The sequence below is a fragment of the Thamnophis sirtalis genome, unplaced genomic scaffold, assembly GCF_051295495.1.
Source record: "Thamnophis sirtalis isolate CommonGarterSnake01/CBP01778 unplaced genomic scaffold, rThaSir2_p1.2 scaffold_4, whole genome shotgun sequence".
Lineage (NCBI taxonomy): Eukaryota > Metazoa > Chordata > Lepidosauria > Squamata > Natricidae > Thamnophis > Thamnophis sirtalis.
Window position 1 is genome coordinate 58,896,354 of NW_028261384.1, and position 19,560 is coordinate 58,915,913.

Here is a 19,560-nt window from a genome sequence, read left to right on the forward strand (position 1 = left end):
TATTACATGCAAGGATAACAATAGTGACTGACATGTAATTTGAGAAATGCTTATTTAAGATAACATTTGTTTATTATATGACCTTTATCAGAATGAGCTATTTCTGATTTAATTGAATGAAATAGCACTTTAGGCTGGATAATCCAATGTAGAAAAGGCAAGTTTCTATTTCCTTATTTGGCTTTCAATTTCCTAAATTAATCTTCAAGAAGTTTCTAAAATAGTTAATTCTAAGGTACACATAGAAAAATATTACCATATTACTAGTATTAATCTGTATAAATGGACCAAATGTTTACTACTTGACTAGATTTTTCTTTAACAAGCATTCATCAATTTATATTTTTGAATTGTAATTTTGCAAATATTTTTTTTTAAACTGGAATATTAAACAAAAATTTGGTCAGCATAGTATGTGTGTTTATGTGGATGCATCTAAAAGTATGGTCAACAAAAACCAGGGAAGTCTGTGCAAATGGTATAAATCTAGCAGAAAAGTCCATATTATTGGTTCTTATCAGGAATAATGCAATTTAGATCTAGCTTTATGTATATAGATTCATCCATGTGTAATTATGTTGAGGAATTTAATAAAGTTGTTGCTTGATTTTTTTTAAAAAAAATCCAGGTTGTAAACAGCTAATGTACATAATAATCAACTACCATATTTTTTGGTCTATAACACACACCCGAGCATAAGACACACCTTAGTTTTTGGGGAGGAAAATAAGAAAATAAAAATTCTGCCTCTGCCTACCAGCATCCATGGTGTATTCATTTGGCTAGTGTACTGCCAGTTTGTGAGAGTTGAGGGCTGGTTGGAAACAAACAGTATTTGCTGTGTGAGCAACAAGGAAGGTGACAGCAAGGAGACAGGGCGTGGCTTGTTCTGTACTAAAGCTGCATGCTGTGCTGATATCTGAAACTAAAAGTGAAAGTGAAACTTCTCTATTGAACTACCAGGTTGAAAACCTGCTTTTGCTATTGTATATTTGCCCAATGTATTATATTATATATAAAGAGAAGTTATTGAATCCTTCTGAATCAGTTACTTGTGTGTGCTTTCTGAATGTGATTGCTGCTGCAATAGCAATAGCAATAGCAGTAGACTTATATACCGCTTCATAGTGCTTTCAGCCCTCTCTAAGCGGTTTACAGAGAGTCAGCATATTGCCCCCAACAATCTGGGTCCTCATTTTACCCACCTCGGAAGGATGGAAGGCTGAGTCAACCCTGAGCCGGTGAGATTTGAACCGCTGAACTGCTGATCTAGCAGTAGCCTGCAGTGCTGCATTTAACCACTGCGCCACCTTGGCTCCAAACTCTGACGCATCCTTGCAGCAAATAGCGAACAGCCAGGTCAGCTTCAGCCCATTATTGCTGCCTGATTCAGCATGAGCAACTGATTGGTGGGTGGATCTGCCTCCTGCAATACCCCCTATAAATTGTTCCAGGCTGCTGGGATTACCAAGATCATCACCTCCTCCGTGCATCGCATTTTTGGCTACATTTGGTGTACAAGTCGCACCCAAATTTTCACCCTCTTTTTTTGGGGGTGGGGGTGGTCTTATATTACGAAAAATACAATAAACTTGTTCTAATGTATTGAGATTGTAATTAACCTGGGCAGCATTTGAATTATTCTGAATTTGGTAATTGCTTTGAATAGGCATTGAATAGGAAAAACAACAGCTCCTAATCCTGCTTTCATGATTTTATTACTATTCACTATAATTCTTCCATCTTAACTACCCCAACATTATTTTAATATGCTAATCAGTTGTTTTTCCCTATCCCCCAAATCTCATGGCCATTGATTGAAAGTTTGCTTTTAAATTTTCTGTGGCTGCATTTGTCAGAAAATGTTCAGGTTTTTATGCCACCTACATTTTGGTGACCTTTGAAAAATTTTACCTGTAGGTATCAATGTTGATTTTGTTATTCGGATTTTATACTATAAAGATTTTTTTTCCATATGAGCCAAGGTGGCGCAGTGGTTAAATGCAGCACTGCAGGCTACTGCTAGATCAGCAGGTCAGCGGTTCAAATCTCACCGGCTCAGGGTTGACTCAGCCTTCCATCCTTCCGAGGTGGGTAAAATGAGGACCCAGATTGTTGGGGGCAATATGCTGACTCTCTGTAAACCGCTTAGAGAGGCCTGAAAGGCCTATGAAGCGGTATATAAGTCTACTGCTATTGCTATTGCTATAACTGCTTCAAACAGTGATAATATTGCTTTATTGAAGTGTTTTATAGTGCCCTGCTTGACAGCAAATGAAACCTTAATTGCTGATATGCTAGACATTCTAGATTTGCATACAAGTTTGTAATTGTTTAGTTAGTGTTCAAAATTAGAGCGAACATTGGTGATTGTATTAATTTTCTGGTAAAAGAGATATACCCACACATCACGAAACTTTAACTTTATTGCTATTGCTATTTATTGCTATTAAGCTATTATTTATTTAATAGCTTAAGCCTGGGAAGAAAAAGGATTCAGTATTGACCATCTAACCAATAGTATAAGAAGTCAGGCAGTGAGAAAAGCAGAGAAGTATTACTTTGTTTATGGAGGCTTCTTGAGTTACTATATCCTCTGTAGAATTTAGTAGCTGACACAGAGCAGTGAGGAATGGTTGCAATCAGAGGAAGTTGTGCCATCCTGGAAATGAAAGGCAAAACAGAAGGACGGAAGAAAAAGTACATGAATTCATAATATAGTACACTTTAACCATCTCAACTTCAGACACATGCATATACAATTTTTGTCAGTGTGTAGCCGCTGAACCATTTGTATCTGCAAATATGTTTTATTTTGGAAGTAGGTTTATAATGAATAAAGTTATGTAAAAGGTTACTTTAGATCTGTTACCAAAGTTGTCTTTCCCCAAAGAGGGAGATTTTTGATCTGACATGAATGTAACTGCTATACATAGCTTTTAAAAAAATAATGGTTTTTCCTAGGCACTCCTCTGGGACCTCCGAAATATCATTTTGTTATCAAATGCAAAAAAATGTAAAAGCCTAAGTATGATTCTAAAGTATGTCTGAATACCTTTTGGATGATTTTTCCCCATTATCTATTATTAAAAAAATCCGACGTGTTTATAATGGACATAAACCCTATGTTTTTTAAATAGGGTACTGATAAATCCTAGTTAACTCTGAATTTACAATGGGAATATATAGTAGAAAAATGAGGTAAGATAAGGTGTTAGTTAAGGCAAAAAGAGTGTATTAATTTATTACTGGGTTATTAGGTTGAAAATTTAAAGCAAACGTGCATAACCAATCTTCTCAGCCTACAAGTAAACTTAAAATTGTACATCATACTCAATTCCCAAATTTCACATTTTCCTGGTTCCAGTTTTTTCTGTCTATTAGCAACCAGTACTCTAAAGATTACACAATAAATTGCAAAAATAATTTCACTGCCACACCTGAAAGTGTAGCATACTTTGTACCTTTGTTTACTTCCTGGTACAGTTGCTATGAAACCTATAGGAAACTACCATTTTGTCTACAATAGGATTATAACTATTTAAAATTTAAATTTAAATAAAATCTACTTTAAAGAAACAATAATTTAAGTGTTCAATTTTATTATGAGGGACATTCAAAGAAAGAGGATTATAATTTGGTGCTATTTATATTATATGGATAACCTCTAGTATTGAATAAATATTCTTATAATCTTCCTCCTCCCCTATTCTGTATTTTGCCCCAGCTTTCATGATGATCATAGCATACAGGTTACCCAACCATACCAGTTGAAGAATGTTAAACAAGAAGATTGATTTCTTTTGTATGAAAATCTCATTTGGTTTGTATTGCAGATAATGGAATGTGTACCCATTTTTGAACATTATTTTACAAGACCTTACTTAATGATGATTTTTAGCAATGTCACTTAAATAATCCATATATGAAGATGAAAGCTATGAATCCAGCTGTAACAAAGTATGTAAACCCAGAGATTATGACAACCTTGATTTCTTGGAAAAAGGTATTTTTCCTTGTCTATTATTTTCATGAGAATGTATAAAAATCAGTTGTGTGATTGTAACACACTATTAAAAGATTAAGGTTAGGGTTTTAATGCTTTTGTATAGTACATTTTGAATAATATTTTCAGGTTTCTTTATTTGTAAGGTGACCAGACGTCACGATTTCTAACAATTGTCCCGTGTTCCGGGGAATTTTTAAAAAGTCCCGATTTTCTGGCTTCATGTTGAAAGCCCAGTGGATTTGCTTAAGAAATCCTAACTAGGGCAGGACAAAAGACACTCTGTTTAACCTCTCTCTCTGTGTGTCTCAGTACTTTCATTGAAGATATTAAAATGTTAAAGCAAGAAAACGGACCCGACTCCCCCACCACCTTTTTTACCTCCTTTTATAAGAAAAGATAACCCAGTACCATAGAGCTCCAGGAAATACTTTGGCTAGAGAAGTACTAACTGTTTCTTCCTGGATTTCCCGGAGGGGAGGGGCACGGAGGTTGGAGGTCGGCTCGTGTGGAAAAAATGGTGGCAAAGTTTCTTTGAAAAATATTTCCCTGGGACTAATTTCATCATTTTAAGTTGCTCAGTTCTTTGTATTAACATCTACATCATTCTGGATTGACTTGGAGTGCCTGCCTGCTGGTAAGTGAGCTGGGTTTTTTTCTTTTATTTTTTTAATGTATTTTAAAATAATATTTTATTTATTGTGCATAGGATTTTTTAAAATAGTTTTATTCTGTGTGGATTCTTTTTTAAAATTGTCTTAGACTATTTAAAAAAAGATTCCATCTAAAATAAATTGAAGTGAAACCATTTTTAAAAATTCTATGCACAATATTTTGGAATATATTGTGCATAGAATTTTTAAAAATAGTTTTACTTCAATTTATTATGTGTGGAACAGTTTGAAATGTTTTACTTCAATTTATTCTGTGTGGATTCTTTTTTTTAAATTGTCTTAGACTATTTAAAAAAAGATTCTATCCAAAATACAAAATGCCAGCTGCAGTTATTCACTTAAGAACTGTGGCAAGAAAGGTTGTATAGTGACCAAAGTTACAATGGCATTGAAAAAAGTGATTGATGGCCATTTTTCACACTTAGCAACCATTTTCACACTTAGCGACCATTGCAGCATCCTCATGGTCACGTGATCAAAATTTTGATATTTGGCAACAGTTACAATTTATATTTGTAAATTGTAGTTATGTTGAAATAAAAAAAATATTACAATACTATTTTTGTGTTGTATGAAAATTTTTGTTGCTCCGTATAAAAATTTTAATCAAGCCCCCCCCCCCCCCCCCCGGTCAAAGGTGTCCTTCTTTACCAATCTGAAAATCTGGTCTTATTTATTTGGTAACTTACTTTTAAAAGTTCATTCTATCAGTGAAATGCTTCTTCTCTTGCAATACAGGATTAATGTCCGATGTAAGAAAAATATTTATAATCTTGATAGATAATGTTTAGTGTTAATTAGAAAAAATCTCAAACAGGATCAAAAGCATTGTAATGACCAGCTGCTGTATTCTTTTTAGTTTCTTGAGATGCAGAAGAAAATTGGAAGGAAGGGTTCTTCTAGTCAAACTCCCTTCTTAGGCAGGAAATTCTGTACCTCTACAGACAAATCGTTATCCAACATCTTCTTAAAAACTTCACTGTTGGAGCATTCACAACATCTGGAAGCAAGTTGTTCCACTGATTAATTTTTCTGTCAGGAAATTCCTTCTTTATTCTAAGTTGCTTCTCTCCTTCATTATTTTCCACCCACTGCTTCTTGTCCTGCCCTCAGGAGAATAGCTTGACTCCCTTTTCTTTGTGGCAGCCCCTGAGATATTGGAACACTGCTACCATGTCTTCCCTAGTGCTTCTTTTCATTAAACTAGACATACCCATTTCTGTTCTGACTTAGGCTTCCCCAAAAAGTACAAGGCAGAGTCCTAGTCCTGACAAACCCCCTTTTATTAAACGAACATGAATTCTTCTCCTTCATATTCAGCAAGGCCTGGCAAACAGTCTTTCAAAGGAATATTTATGACTACAGACCTTATCTATCTTGGAAAGCTGCCATGTAAATATTTTCCAAATAGGGTGCTATGCAAGGAAAGACTGAGCACAGAGTCTCTGAGATTCATGGATAGATCTTCACACTCCTGAAACGAATCTAACAGGAAAGAATTGTTTCCTGCAAAAGCTCACTCACCTTTCACTCCTCGTTTATTTCCTATGGAAGGGGCCAATCACCTTCCACCTGTGACTTTACTTCCAAGTCTACCCTGATTTCTGAGTGGTTTTTTTCTTCTGGCAGCTCTACACATGTGCACACTGGGAACAGGCTCTAGCTGTTCCTCTATTTCACTGCTGTCTAGCTCCATAGGCATCTGATCATTGCCAGATGGCTTGGCCCCATCTCTGCCTCTGATGCAGAACCCTCGTCCAAGCCTTCCCCAGGCTCCAGGAATGGCCTCTGCTCCTCCCCAACCTCCTCACTGTCCAACTCTGAATGCCAGCTCTGCTGGCTGCTGGGAAGCCACAACAAATTCCTGAAACCGTTTTTCATATGTTTTAGCCTCCAGATGATTATCTATGTTGCTCTTCTCTGCACTCTTTCTAGAGTCACCACATCTTTTTTACATTGTGGTGACAAAACTGGATGCAGAATTCCAAGTGTGGGCTTCCCAAGGCATTATAAAGTATTAGCACTTCACGTGATCTTGATTCTATCCCTTTCTTTATGCAGCCTAGAACTGTTGGCTTTTTTGGCAGCTGCTGAACACTGCTGGCTCATATTTAAATGGTTGTCCATTAGGACTCCAAGATCCCTCCAATAGTTACTACTATTCAGCAAGGTACCACATATACTGTACCTGTGCATTTTGTTTTTCTTGCCTAAATGTAGAACTTTACTTTTTTCACCATTAAATTTCATTTTGTTAGATAGTGCCCAATGTTCAAGTGTGTCAAGATTCTTCTGTATCTTAAGCCTAACCTTTGGAGTGTTGGCTATTCCTGCCAGCTTGGTATCATCTGCAAATTTGATGAGTTCCCCATCTATCCCCTCGTCCAAGTGATTGATGAAGATGTTGAAGAGTACTGGCCCTAAAATAGAGCCATGAGTTCTTCACTGCATATTTCCCTCCTTGTAGATGCAGTTCCATTGAGGAGTACACGTTGAGTGCAGTTGGTCAGCCAGTTATGAATCCATCTGGTGGTGATGCTGTCTAACTCACATTTTTCTACTTTATCTAGTAGTAGGTTATGGTCTACTTTATCAAATGCCTTACTGAAGTCCAAGTAAACTATATTGACGGCATTCCTCTGGTCCACTAATTTTGTCCCTTTGTCAAAGAATGCAATAAGATTAGTCTGGCGTGATCTATTTTTGACAAATCCATGTTGGCTTTTGGTTATTACTTTGTTGGCTTCTAGGTATTCACTGATTTGTTGCATGATTATCTTTTCCAAAATCTTCCCTGGTATTGAGGTTAGGCTGATAGGTCTGTAGATTCCTGAATCTATTTTTTTTCTCCTTTTTTGAAGATGGGAACCACATCAGCTCTTTTCCAGTCCTCTGGCAGTTCCCCAATGTTAGGATCTCTGAAAGATATAAGTGCAGTGGTTCTGAGATCTCATCTGCCTGTTCCTTCAGAACCTTGGGGTGTAATCCATCCGGTCCTGGTGATTTAAACTAGTCTTGGGTAGACAGGTGTTCCCTTATCATTTTCTTCCCTATTTTAACTTGTGTACCTAATCTGTTTTTTTGTGGTGCTGTTTTGATAGGTTGGACTGTTTTTTCCTCTTTGTGTAAAGACAGATGCAAGAAATGAGTTAAGTAATTCTGCTTTCTCCCTGTTTCTTATCACCTTCTTGCCACTTTATCCCAGCAATGGACCAATTGTTTCCTTGATTTTTTTTCTTACGTTTAACATGTTGGAAGAAGCTTTTTTGTTATTTTTTTTTATGTTTGTTGCAAGCCTTTGTTCATTCTGAAGCTTAGCTTTCCTCTTTTCATCTTTATAGGCTTGGGCCATTTGCTGATATTCTGCCTTAATTATTTGCCCCTCTTTCCACTTTTTATAGTCCATTTTTACTTTCAATTTGTCAGAGAGTTCTTTATGCAGAGATTCTGATATCTTTTGAGAGCTGTTATTTTTCTTCTTCATTGGTATTGTGCTAGACTGGGCTTTTATAATCTCACTTTTCAAAATTTCCCAAGCTTCTTGTTGTTTTCTCCTTGAGGATTCTCATACAGGGAATCCTTTCCAAGGTCACACTAAGTTTACTGAAATTAGCTCTCTTAAAGTCCAAAGACTCTAGGTTGACTTTGTTCTACTACTTGTGCTTGCATAATGTTGAATTCCAATATTGCATGATCACTTGCCCCCAAGGTACCTGTAGCTTCAACACTTCAACACTTTCTATCATTAGAAATTGAGAATTAAGTTCAATATGGCTGATCCCCTTGTTCCTTTCTTCACTTTTTGGGAAACAAAGTTATCTGATAGGTTTGTTAGGAACCTGTTGGATCTTCCATTTGGTGCAGAGTTTGGTGCAGTTGATGTCAGGGTAGTTAAAATCCCCCATTACTATTATGATGTGCTTACTACATACCTTAGTTAGCTGTCTAGCAAAAAGTTCATATATTTTGTTTATTTGGTTGCATGGCCTATAGTATAGATCTATGGCAATGTCATTTCTCCCCCCCCCACCCTTTAATATTGACCCAAATGCATTCAATATAATTTTCATAATTGTTGTACTCTATTTCTGTAGAGATGTAGCTATTTCTTATATATAGTGCAACTCCACCTCTGCTTTTATTTGATCTATTTCTTTTAAATAATTTAAATCCCTCTAGTTGTATGTTCCATTTGTGGGTTTCATCCCACCAAGTTTCCATAATGGCAACCATATCATATATGCCCTCATTTACTTGAATTTCTAATTCACCCTGTTTATTCCTCATACTCTGTGCATTGGTGTGTAGACATTTCAGTGCAATTTGATTGACCCTGTGGTTACTGTCTATGTAACCTGTGTTGTGCCTTACTGCCCCTATTTTCTTAACATCTGTTTGATTAACGCACATGGTATGACACTCATTATTAAATGCTTGGTTTCGCTTGACAGCAAGGTTGATTATCTTACCCATAGAAACATCTATGTTACATGCATGGATAACCCTATTAATTTTAGATTGCTGGCGATAGAAATGTTCTATATCATTTAGCATTTTTTAGCATTTTAGCATTTTATTAAGATTTATAGGCCGCCCTTTTCCATGAGGGGACTCAGGGCGGCTTACAATCACAGGGGAGGGGGTGCAGTATCAAAAGACAAAACAAAATGTGAACAAAAGAAAAATAATAAAACACAACTTTCATTCAACAATCAACACTCGGGCGGGTAAATTGGGAACCTATCCCCAGGCCTGTTGGGAGAGCCAGATCTTGAGGGCTGCGCGGAAGGTCTGGATGGTGGTGAGGGTACGGATCTCGACGGGGAGATCGTTCCACAGGGTCGGAGCTGCAACAGAAAAGGCTCTCCTCCGTGTAGTCGCCAGTCGACATTGACTGGCGGATGGGATTCGGAGGAGGCCCAGTCTGTGCGATCTAATCGGTCGAAGGGAGGTAATCGGCAGAAGGCGGTCTCTCAAGTACCCAGATCCACTACCATGGAGTGCTTTAAAGGTGGTCATCAATACCCTGAAGCGCACCCGGAGACCGACAGGTAGCCAGTGCAGCTCGCGGAGGATGGGTGTAACAATTAATTAATATCAATTAATTCTCTGTCCCTGCTGTTCAGTTTAAATGTTTATCCAGAAAATCTGTGAATGTAATGCCAAGTAATGCCAATGCCAAGTAACAGTCTCTTTCTTTGATGGATGCAAACCATCTCTTTTATACAGTTTTTCATTAGACCAGCTGCAGACATCATGATTAATAAAACCAAAGCCTTCCCTTTTACACCATTCCTTTCAGCCACACATTAAATTCCATTACACACTGGCCTTTCCCTTTTTGTTCCTCATATACTGGTAAAAATATAAGTCTACAATGTATACTACTAAGTTCATACCTCAAGCTCTGGAAATCATTCTGCACAGAAAGTACATATTTTTGGGATAGCTCATTTGTGTCAAGATGTATAATAGCATCAATATCACAGGCCTTACTAGCATTCTTGACAATTTTAAGAATACATCTTTTGTCTCTGCTGACAATAGCACATGGCAGACACCTGACTTCTTTCATAACCTCCATATCCTTTCCAGTGACGTGCGGTGAGGGTTACCGTTGGTGAGGCAAGAACGCAGCAGCGGCGACATAAACGCGAGATGCCTGTCGGACATAGCGGCAGGGGTGTTGCTTCTCGCCGCTGCCACGCTCTGCTGCCTTGCCCCCCCCCCGCCTCCTCTGATGAACAATCCTGGTGCCCCGGCCTGCAGCCAGCCCAGCACCGAGCGGGGAGGACAAGGAGGAGGAGGAGAAGAGCGGTGAGTTTTTGTGCCGGCCGGCCAGGAGGGGAGCAGGTCGGGCGGGGGGGAGGCGGCCCAGAGCAACCTCTCCAGAATCGATTGCGCAGTCGCTCAAGTGCAAGACATGATTCGCTGCTCCCAGATCAGGAGACGGGAGAATCAGTGCCTCCTTTGCATATGAATTTTTTTGCTTTTTAACTCTTTCTTAACTTTTAAAAGATGAAAAATTCCTTATGCAAAGGAGGCCCCGAGTTCTCTGGCCTCCTCCTATAGTTAACACTAAGCACTGTTCCAAGCCACTGTGACTTGGAATCTGGTAGCAACTATCTTGGCTTTAATTATTTTTTTAAAAATCTTTAAAATTCTTTCCTTTTCCTGAGGAGATTGGTGAGGCCCCGCCTCCCCTGCCTCTAGTGACTGCACGTCCCTGATCCTTTCCTAAATTTATATCCCTTACAATTGAGTCAGAAGATGGCTTCTCTTTCTGGATACCTTGATCTTCTTGTGTGACTGATGTGTAATACCTGATTCACAGTTTCCCCTTTCCAAATTACTTTGGTTCTTCATCTCAGACCATGATCCTCTGCTTATTTGAGTTACCTTGACCTGTCACTTTAGTGTTCCTTTTAAGGTCAGCAAGGGCACTGTATCTGTTAGGCTGGGACACAGCAAAAGCTTTGTGTTTATGGTTCACAGCTCTCACCCTGCCAGATTCCATGGTTGTCCATACTGCCCTTTTCCCGCAGGATCTTTGTGGTAGAGGGGGAGGATAACATGGCAGCTCAATAGAGTTGAATGGCTGAATTGGGCACCTAATTTCTGCTTGGAGAGCAGAGATTAGAGATTTTAGATAGGTAATCCATCCATGTAGACTAGTAATTTATTTACAAAGAGGACAGTATCCAAATTTGAAAAGAATATTGCAAAAGATAGCTGCAAAACAAGTATTGCACTGAACTAAGCCAGTCATTTTGAAATAAAATAAAATCACAATCTCAAGCACACTAACCCTGAATGTATTATTGCTAATTTTGATATATAATTATATGATTCTGCTACCTTTGTCCTCTGTACTCCCTCTCGGTCTCCCCCACTCACAGCCAGCAGTTCTTCCTACCAGCCTCTGGGAAGTTAAAATGCAATGGAGGCAGATTCACTTTACCTTTGTCCTCTGTACTTCCTCTCAGTCTCTGCCACTCACAGCTTCTGATCTTGTTCTTTTTCTTTTCTCCACCTTGTGTATTTCATAGCTAATGTTTTCTTCCTATATTTCTTGTAGTGTTCCCTCCTATTTCTGCATATTAGGCTTTTCCTCCTTCCCTATGATTGCTGTCTCCCTAATTTGTTAGGGAGCCAATAACAGCTAGATAGCTGTTATTACTACATTAAAAAATTATATCTTGGAGGTTCAATGTGTTTGATTCTATATGATAAAATAGAGCTTCTTATGGTTTTGGAAAGAACTTCAGTAGTCTTACAGGAAAGAGAGGGCATTTTTAAAATGGGGAAATTAGAATTCTAAATTGTCAGGGCTACACTTTCCCACCTCCATGAACAAACAAACAAATAAACAAATGCAAAGCTGAGAGAGAAGAAAATAACTCAAGCTGGACAAATTGGCATACAATTCGTATGTTATTATGAAAATTAATAAGTTATGTGAGAAGCCATTAAAATACTTTAAAACAGAAATACTTTAAAACTTCAAAACAGAAATACAGATAGCCCTTAGTTCAATCAATCATTGATACCCTCTTACAAATATATTTGGTTGGTATGTCATATTTTAAGGCAACTTTAACCTAATGTATCTAATCAGTTTGCTACAGACCTTGTTTGCACACCCATGTTTTTAAGCTTTAAAGTCTTCGATATTATATTTAGCACAAGTCTATTGAAATTTCTCTTTTTTTCCTACTAATGTTTTGGTATTAAAATATTGTTTGATTCCTAATCTTTAAAAGTTTTAGAAGGACCGAAAAAGGACCAAAAGAGCATATTTCTATACACTCTGAATTTTCCTTATTGACGTCAAAGAAACCAAAGAGTCACAAATAAAATTTCTACCTGTGATAGAGAGATCTAATATATAAACTGAAGTGTATAATGGTTGATACAAGATGTTTTTTGAGCCTAAATGTCTCATGCACCTTAGAGTCCTCCCCATATTCTATGTTGGAATGGCTGTTGGTATTGCCCCAGCAGGTAAACCATGTTATCCTCCTAGAAAGAAACCAGTAGACAGTAGTTACAAATAGTCTTTGACTTACAACTGATTGCTTTATGAGTGTTTACAGTTACAACAGACTAGAGCTGGTTATGACCAAGTTTTGGATTTATGACAACTAGCGCCCCTCTCTCACATTTTGCGTATTTGGGACTTACTCACTTTTATGGACATTTGCAGCATCTTGCAGTCACATGACGGCAATTGGTGGGGGCGGTGCCACTTTCAGCATTTATTTCTAGTTTTCGGTAAAAAATGTCTGTTGGGGAAAGCAGCTTCACTTAACAATTGCTTTGTTAACTTAATGATTATGGTATTTGCTTAATGATCATGATAAAAAATGAATTTGAACTGGTCATGTGATACTTCGACTTATAATTGCAATGGCTTACAACCATAATTCTGGACTCAATTATGGTTATAATATATATTTATATATTGGCTATAAATTAATTTTTAAATGCTTCAGATGATCATAGCTAAATCAGTTAAACATTTAAGTATCTTAATTAAGCAAAAATCAAAGTAAAAATCAGATCACTTTGAAAACATGGGAACAGATGTTAGTCAACAATTACATGTAGTTGGGCTTCCAGTGGTGATGTCACAGCGGAGCAGAGCAAGGGAACAGATCTCTGTTCCCATTGCCCAAATTTTTTTGTTCGGAGGCCTGAAAATGCAGAGTTAATCCTGGAGGGACTAACGAGATAGAGGGGAAGCTCTGTGGACGAGGAAAAAACGAGGAAACCCCTCAAAAACAGTAAGAAAGAAATCAGCCAACATGGCGGATCCGGAGCTGCGACTGCGAGTCTCCAAAAAGAGGGGCAAAAGTTTACCACCAAGACGCAGTGACGATTTAGCTGTGGGAGCAGTTCAATGTCAGAGGACAGATATTGATAGACGGAGAGAAAAGAGGGTAAAAAGAAACTCTGGATTATCATGTAATACACATCTAGGGATATAACAGACATTTTTTAATTGTTTTTATTATGGCTGTGTTTGAATATAGATCTTGGTATTTACTCAACTTTGGAATATAAAACTTTGAGAGAAAAGGGAATGACTAGAAGCTTTGGACTACCGTTAAAAAAAACCTTTTAGGGATACAATAGACATTCTTACATTGCGACTGTGACTGAGTTGGAATATGGAACTTTGCAGGAAGATGTAAACAGCAATAGGACTAGAGTCTGTGCCAAATTGACTGAAATGGCCACCTAGAGACAAGAAGAAGAGCAGCGTCTGATGCAATATCCAGAATAACATATAGAGAAATAGATATTAATAGCTGCAACATCTACAGATTGTAAATATATAATCCAGCAGAGACTACTTTACATCACCATATATTTAGACTATTACAGTGCTATATATTTATATTATAATACATAATTGATATATTTCATCATACATTTATACATGTATATATCTAAAGATTTAAACATATATTTATGTTATTACATATATATTTTTCCATTGGAGTACATAAATATAAGATTGTCTGATTAAGTATATAAGAATAATTAATATTGAATAGTAAACTGTATATAGATTTGGAGAATTTACTATAGGAAAGGTGGGAAGTACCATAGGTGGATAGTATTCTATATATGTTATTGTGGAAGAACATTTTTTGGGCTGTAAAAATGACATGCACAATGATCATCACAAAAATAGGGAAGAAAACAACACCAAACCTACAACATCATCCCCATCAAACCTACAACATCACCTCCATCAAACAAAAGATCAATAGATAGTATTATGTTCTGAAGCATTTTATTTTCCATTTTCATAACATATAATCACATGTATACTATTACATAGCCAGTATCCTATTGTATTAAGTAGTAATCAGTTCCTCTTGGCCTCGCCGTGCATTCCAGGAGACCACCAGCATGCTGGTTCAGCAAGGACTGCAGTGGACTGGGAGGAGCCCAAGGAGTGCTGTCAGACCTTGAGTGTCACGTACTGAGATGGACAGATGATGTGCTGAGGGATTGTGCTTCTACTGTGGGGATCTTGGACACCTGGCAGGGAGTTGCCCCAAGAAGAACAGAAGGGTTGCACGGACTGCAGCCGTCCCTTAGCAACGAACTATCATGTCAGACAACACACACGTTTGTGCGGCCGTGATACCCCGTTCACACAAGGTAGCGTGCATTCAGGGTGTGTGGAATCCCAGGGCGGATGCCCTGCCTAGTAAAGTAGAGAACTCTGACCCTGCGAACTCGCTTCCACCTCGGACTGTTCTACCCATTGCATCCTGCGCTGCCATTTGTCATCCCGTGAGCATGCAGTCTCTGATACAGGATGCACAGCGGGGTGATGACTGGGTGGAGCGACGAAAGGCGGAAGTAGGACCGGCGTCCCCATGGACTTTGGAAGGGGATCTTTTGAAGTATCGGGACCGGCTCTATGTTCCCGCAGGGCACATCCGTCAATGGGTGCTCTCGCAGGTTCATTGCGCTTCTGCATCGCGACATTGGGGTTTTTTCCGGACATTGCGCCTGGCATCCCATCAATTTTTGTGGCCCCATCTGAGAAATGACGTGCGGAGGTGCGTGGAGTCATGTGCCCAGTGCCAATGGGCCAGGTCTGCAAGGAGAGCTCCGCCAAGATTCCAGCCTTTGTCAACCCCAGTCCCCGCAGCACTGGACTTTGTTTCTAGGTTCCCAGTGGGGTACCAGTGTCATGGACTGTGTTCCGTGGAGGCCGTCACCAACCCTTCTGGGCCGCACCCCGATCGTCAGAACTGGGGGAAGGGCCATGCGGGAGGGGAGTGTGTGGTGGCTTGGTAGGAGTCGGTGGAGCTGCCGCCAGACTCCAACGGCGAGGGATCATGTGGGTTGGCCTTGGAGGAGGTGGAGGACCCTGGACAGGGTGTTAGGACTCAGCCGGAGCTGTTGGAGCTGCCGTCAACCTCTGACAGTACGTGGGCTGGTGGGTCGGCCTTGCAGAGGGTGGAGGACCCTGGACGGGGTGTCGACGCCATGAAGGGCGGAAGGAGATGTGGTGGACAGACTCCAACAGTCCAGGGGCTGGTGAGTCGGCCATGGAGAGGGTGGAGGACCCTGGACAGGGTGTTAGGGCTCGGCCGAAGCTGTTAGAGCTGCCGTCAACCTCTGACAGTACGGGGGCTGGTGGGTCGGCCTTGCAGAGGGTGGAGGACCCTGGACGGGGTGTCGACGCCATGAAGGGCGGAAGGAGATGTGGTGGACACCGGATACCTGGGGAGTCTTGGCTTAAGGGGATTGTTCCTGCAGGTATTGGGGAATCACGACAGAGTCACCACAGGAAATGAGTGCGGGCCATATTATGGACAACCCATTCCGACTGCATCCAGACTGTCAGACCCGGGGAAAGGGCCCTGCGGTGGGAGATAGTGTTGTGACTCAGCAGAAGTTTGCTGTGAATTGAGTTGGGATGCAGGAATAACAATGCAGCTGGGGCTTGTTAGTGTGGTCTTCTGGAGATAAAAGGACTGATGGTGCCACGCCCTGGTTGCAGAAGTCAACGTTCATTGTTCTTCGTCCGTTCATGGTTCATTGGTCATCGGTCGTGGTTTGTTTGTGAGAGACACTTGGAGAAGTGATTTGCTTTCTTTCTGTACACCTGGTTTGGCCGTAAGAGATCTTTGTTTTTGCATTCTGTTATCTTCTTGCCAGAGACTTTATTTATGTTTATTTTTGGGCTCGCAGCCAGCGTGAGCCGAGGCTGATAAAGTTCTTTTCTTTTAAGTCTGTCTGCCTGTCGTCTTTGAACGAGCAAAGAAGGGGGGGGGTCAGAATACTTAACATATCTTAATTTTAAAGAAAAAATAAGAGAAGACAGTATACATGTGCAATCATATTACATTAAAATCTAACACCCCTCGTCAAGCCTAATATACATCCCTCTCTCCCACCCTCCCCCCAACCCCCCCAGTCTTCCCTCCCCCGACTTCCCAGAACCCATACACGGTATAAATCTTTAACAAAAACAGTCTAAAATATATTGGAAAAAAGAATAGAAAGTTGATAACATCTTTACATTGAACTTAGCTCTTCCTTGCTAGGCTAACTTTAAACAATTAATATCATTCCTGATCTTAATCATAAGCTATCTGGAATTTCTTAGTCCCATATTTATTTTATATATAATCGATCCATTTTTTCCAGTCTCGTTTATATCTCTTGTTTGAGTGTTTTGTCACCCTTGTACAACACTGTAAAGAATTCACGGAAAACCTTTTGAATCTCACCCTGTTGAAACACTTCTTTCCCTCTGTAGTACAATTTGGCTATGTTACGAAATTTTTGTTTTTTCCTAATCTGATATGTTAACCATATACCAGATTTATTTTATTTGGTCTGGCTCCTCCCACTGCTTCTAAGCTGGTAACTGTAGCATCTTGACCGGTAACAGGTGTTTGTTGTGATTGTTGCTTTTTCAATTGTTGGTCCATTCGTCTGGTAATCACTCGGGTTTGTCTTTGTTCCTTGGCTCCTTGTGCTTCTGAGAGAGAAAGATGATCCATCCTTGTTGATAATTGTGTAGTTTGCTGTCTATCTTGTCCTTCTTGTTCTCTTTCTCTAGGTCCAGGTGGGGCAGGGTGTCCGGCCTTCAAGATATTATGGCAAAAATCTCGAGCTTTCCATACTGAATTAAGACGGTATCTTTGCCCCTCAAAAATGAGTGCTAGCCCAACTGGTGCATCCCATCTGAACTGTAGCTGACGATTTTTAAGCTCTTCGACTAAAAAGGCGTAGTCTTTCCTAGATCTTAGCATTTGAGACAGTTTAATGCGACCAGGATTCCAGAGCTTTAACGACCAGCTGCCACCAGCAAGCCCCTCCCCCACCAGAAGTCAATAGATAGTATATTGAGTGTAGAGAAAATAGGTTCCACGCTGAACATACAGACTATGCAGACGACTCTCCTCATGAAACTATGACAAAAACACAAGAGTCGATAGCAAGAGATCATAAGGAGATAAAAAATAAGATGGGAGAGATAAGGGAGACATCCAAAAACTAGAGTACAAAATAGGAACAATACAACAGGCAATTGCTAAGAATGAACAGAAAATACAAATGGTGGAAACAAAAGCAGACCAATGAAATTAGAAACAATGGAACAGAAACCGATTGCAGCAAATGGATCTGGAAGAGGCGATCATCCATTTAGAAATGAAAAAAGGAGCCTTTTGAGGTTTCAAAATGTAGTGGAAAACAAGGAAGAGGATTTACTAAAGATTATGTCAGAACTATTGGCAGACACCCTCCAGAAAAACAAACATGATATCCAAAGTGACATAGATATGATATACAGAATACATACAATACAAGATGCCATACATTACCAAGGAAGGTCCATGTGAGGTTCTCCAGAAAAAAAACGAGATGAAACATAACAAGACAAGATACGAACCAATGATCTATAACAGAAGAGAAATTCAAATGCTAAAACAAATTCCAAGAAGGATCAGAAAACAGAGAAAAAATAATCAATTATTATCTACACAACTGATCAAATATAATGTCACACTTAGGTGGCTCATGCCAGAAGGAATGCTGGTTTTGTGGCAGGACAAGAAATTTAAAATTGATACCTTGGATAAAGTGCAAGAATTCTATGAGCACCATTTTCCTACAGACAAAGAGCAAGAAAGTAGAGAAGAGATTGAGAGTAAGAGTCAAGAAGAACAGCATTCAGAAGAAAAAAAGACAGACCAAGATGAAAGAAGACGGATGGAAATAGAATGATATGAACGAGAAGGCACAAAAGCAAAAGTACAGAAAGAAACAAGGACAACTAGAAGACCAAGACCTATATATAATCAATAAAATGGAGGAGGAAATCAAGATGATTTCAATCAATATCAACAAATTGAACTCACCAGTAAGAAGGAAACAAATACTAATAAGACTATCAAAGGCAGAACATGGACATAGTTTGTCTTCAAGAAGTCCATATTAAGAAGCAATATAGTAACATACTAGAATCCCCTATAATTGGGAACTCCATCTATCTTTAGCACAACAAAAGAAGAGGGAAATAACCGTATATATTAAAGAGTGGCTAAAACCCAAACTAATTTACACTGATGAGGAAGGAAGAATACTATTGACAGAAATAGTAACAAACCAGAAACAACTGCTGCTCATGGCAATATATGCGCCAAATAACAACCAGAAGGAATTCTACCACAAACTATAATACAAAATAACAGAGACAGAAAATGAAAACATGTTTAATGCAATAGTGGATTTCAAGAATGACTACAGAACTAAGAAAAAGAAGAATACTGCTAATCACATTTTTCGAGATGATACAAGAATTAAATTTGCAAGATATATGGAGAGAGCTAAATTCAAATAAAAATCAATATTACTCAAGTAAAAAGTACTTTTGTTGGCAGGGTGATGTCTCTGCTTTTTAGTATGCTGTCTAGATTTGCCTCATCCAGGATACAAGATCTATACATGTGATCATTTTTCCTAACAACTGAGACAAGGTGACAATGGGAACGCACCGCTCCTTCTGCACCTGGCTAACTAGCTGCACCAGACTGGCCCTGCGATCTTGATATAGAAAAACCGTCCCCGTGGCAGTATCTATGATCACCCCCAGGTGGAGCAATCTGGTAGTGGGTCTCAGGTGACTCTTTTGAAAATTAACAGAGAACCCATACCATTGCAAAGTCTTCACAATTAGGCCAACGTCCCGAAGAGAACGCCAGCATAGGAAAACCTAAGGAACCCTATATGTTGGGGGAAAATTAGTATATGCAAATAGGCTTCATTAAATCAATGGAGGCAAGAAATCACCATTCCAGAATCAACCTAAGGGAAGCCATCTTGAACCTTTTA

The 19,560-nt window shown here is 39.2% G+C and overlaps 1 protein-coding gene across 6 annotated transcripts in view; it reads left to right on the plus strand.

The window, feature by feature from the left end:
* The window catches only part of TRAK1 (trafficking kinesin protein 1), a 448,828-nt gene that overhangs the window by 299,149 nt on the left and 130,119 nt on the right, over positions 1-19,560 (plus strand). The window contains exon 1 of one of the 6 annotated variants that reach the window (XM_087712993.1): positions 3,793-4,006. The exons of 4 other annotated variants lie outside the window; for them this stretch is intronic. The gene's annotated coding sequence lies outside the window, so the exon portion shown is untranslated. Of the gene's footprint in view, positions 1-3,792; positions 4,007-10,431; positions 10,498-19,560 lie in introns of those variants that run through there. One more of the 6 variants, XM_087712994.1, reaches the window with a different exon arrangement.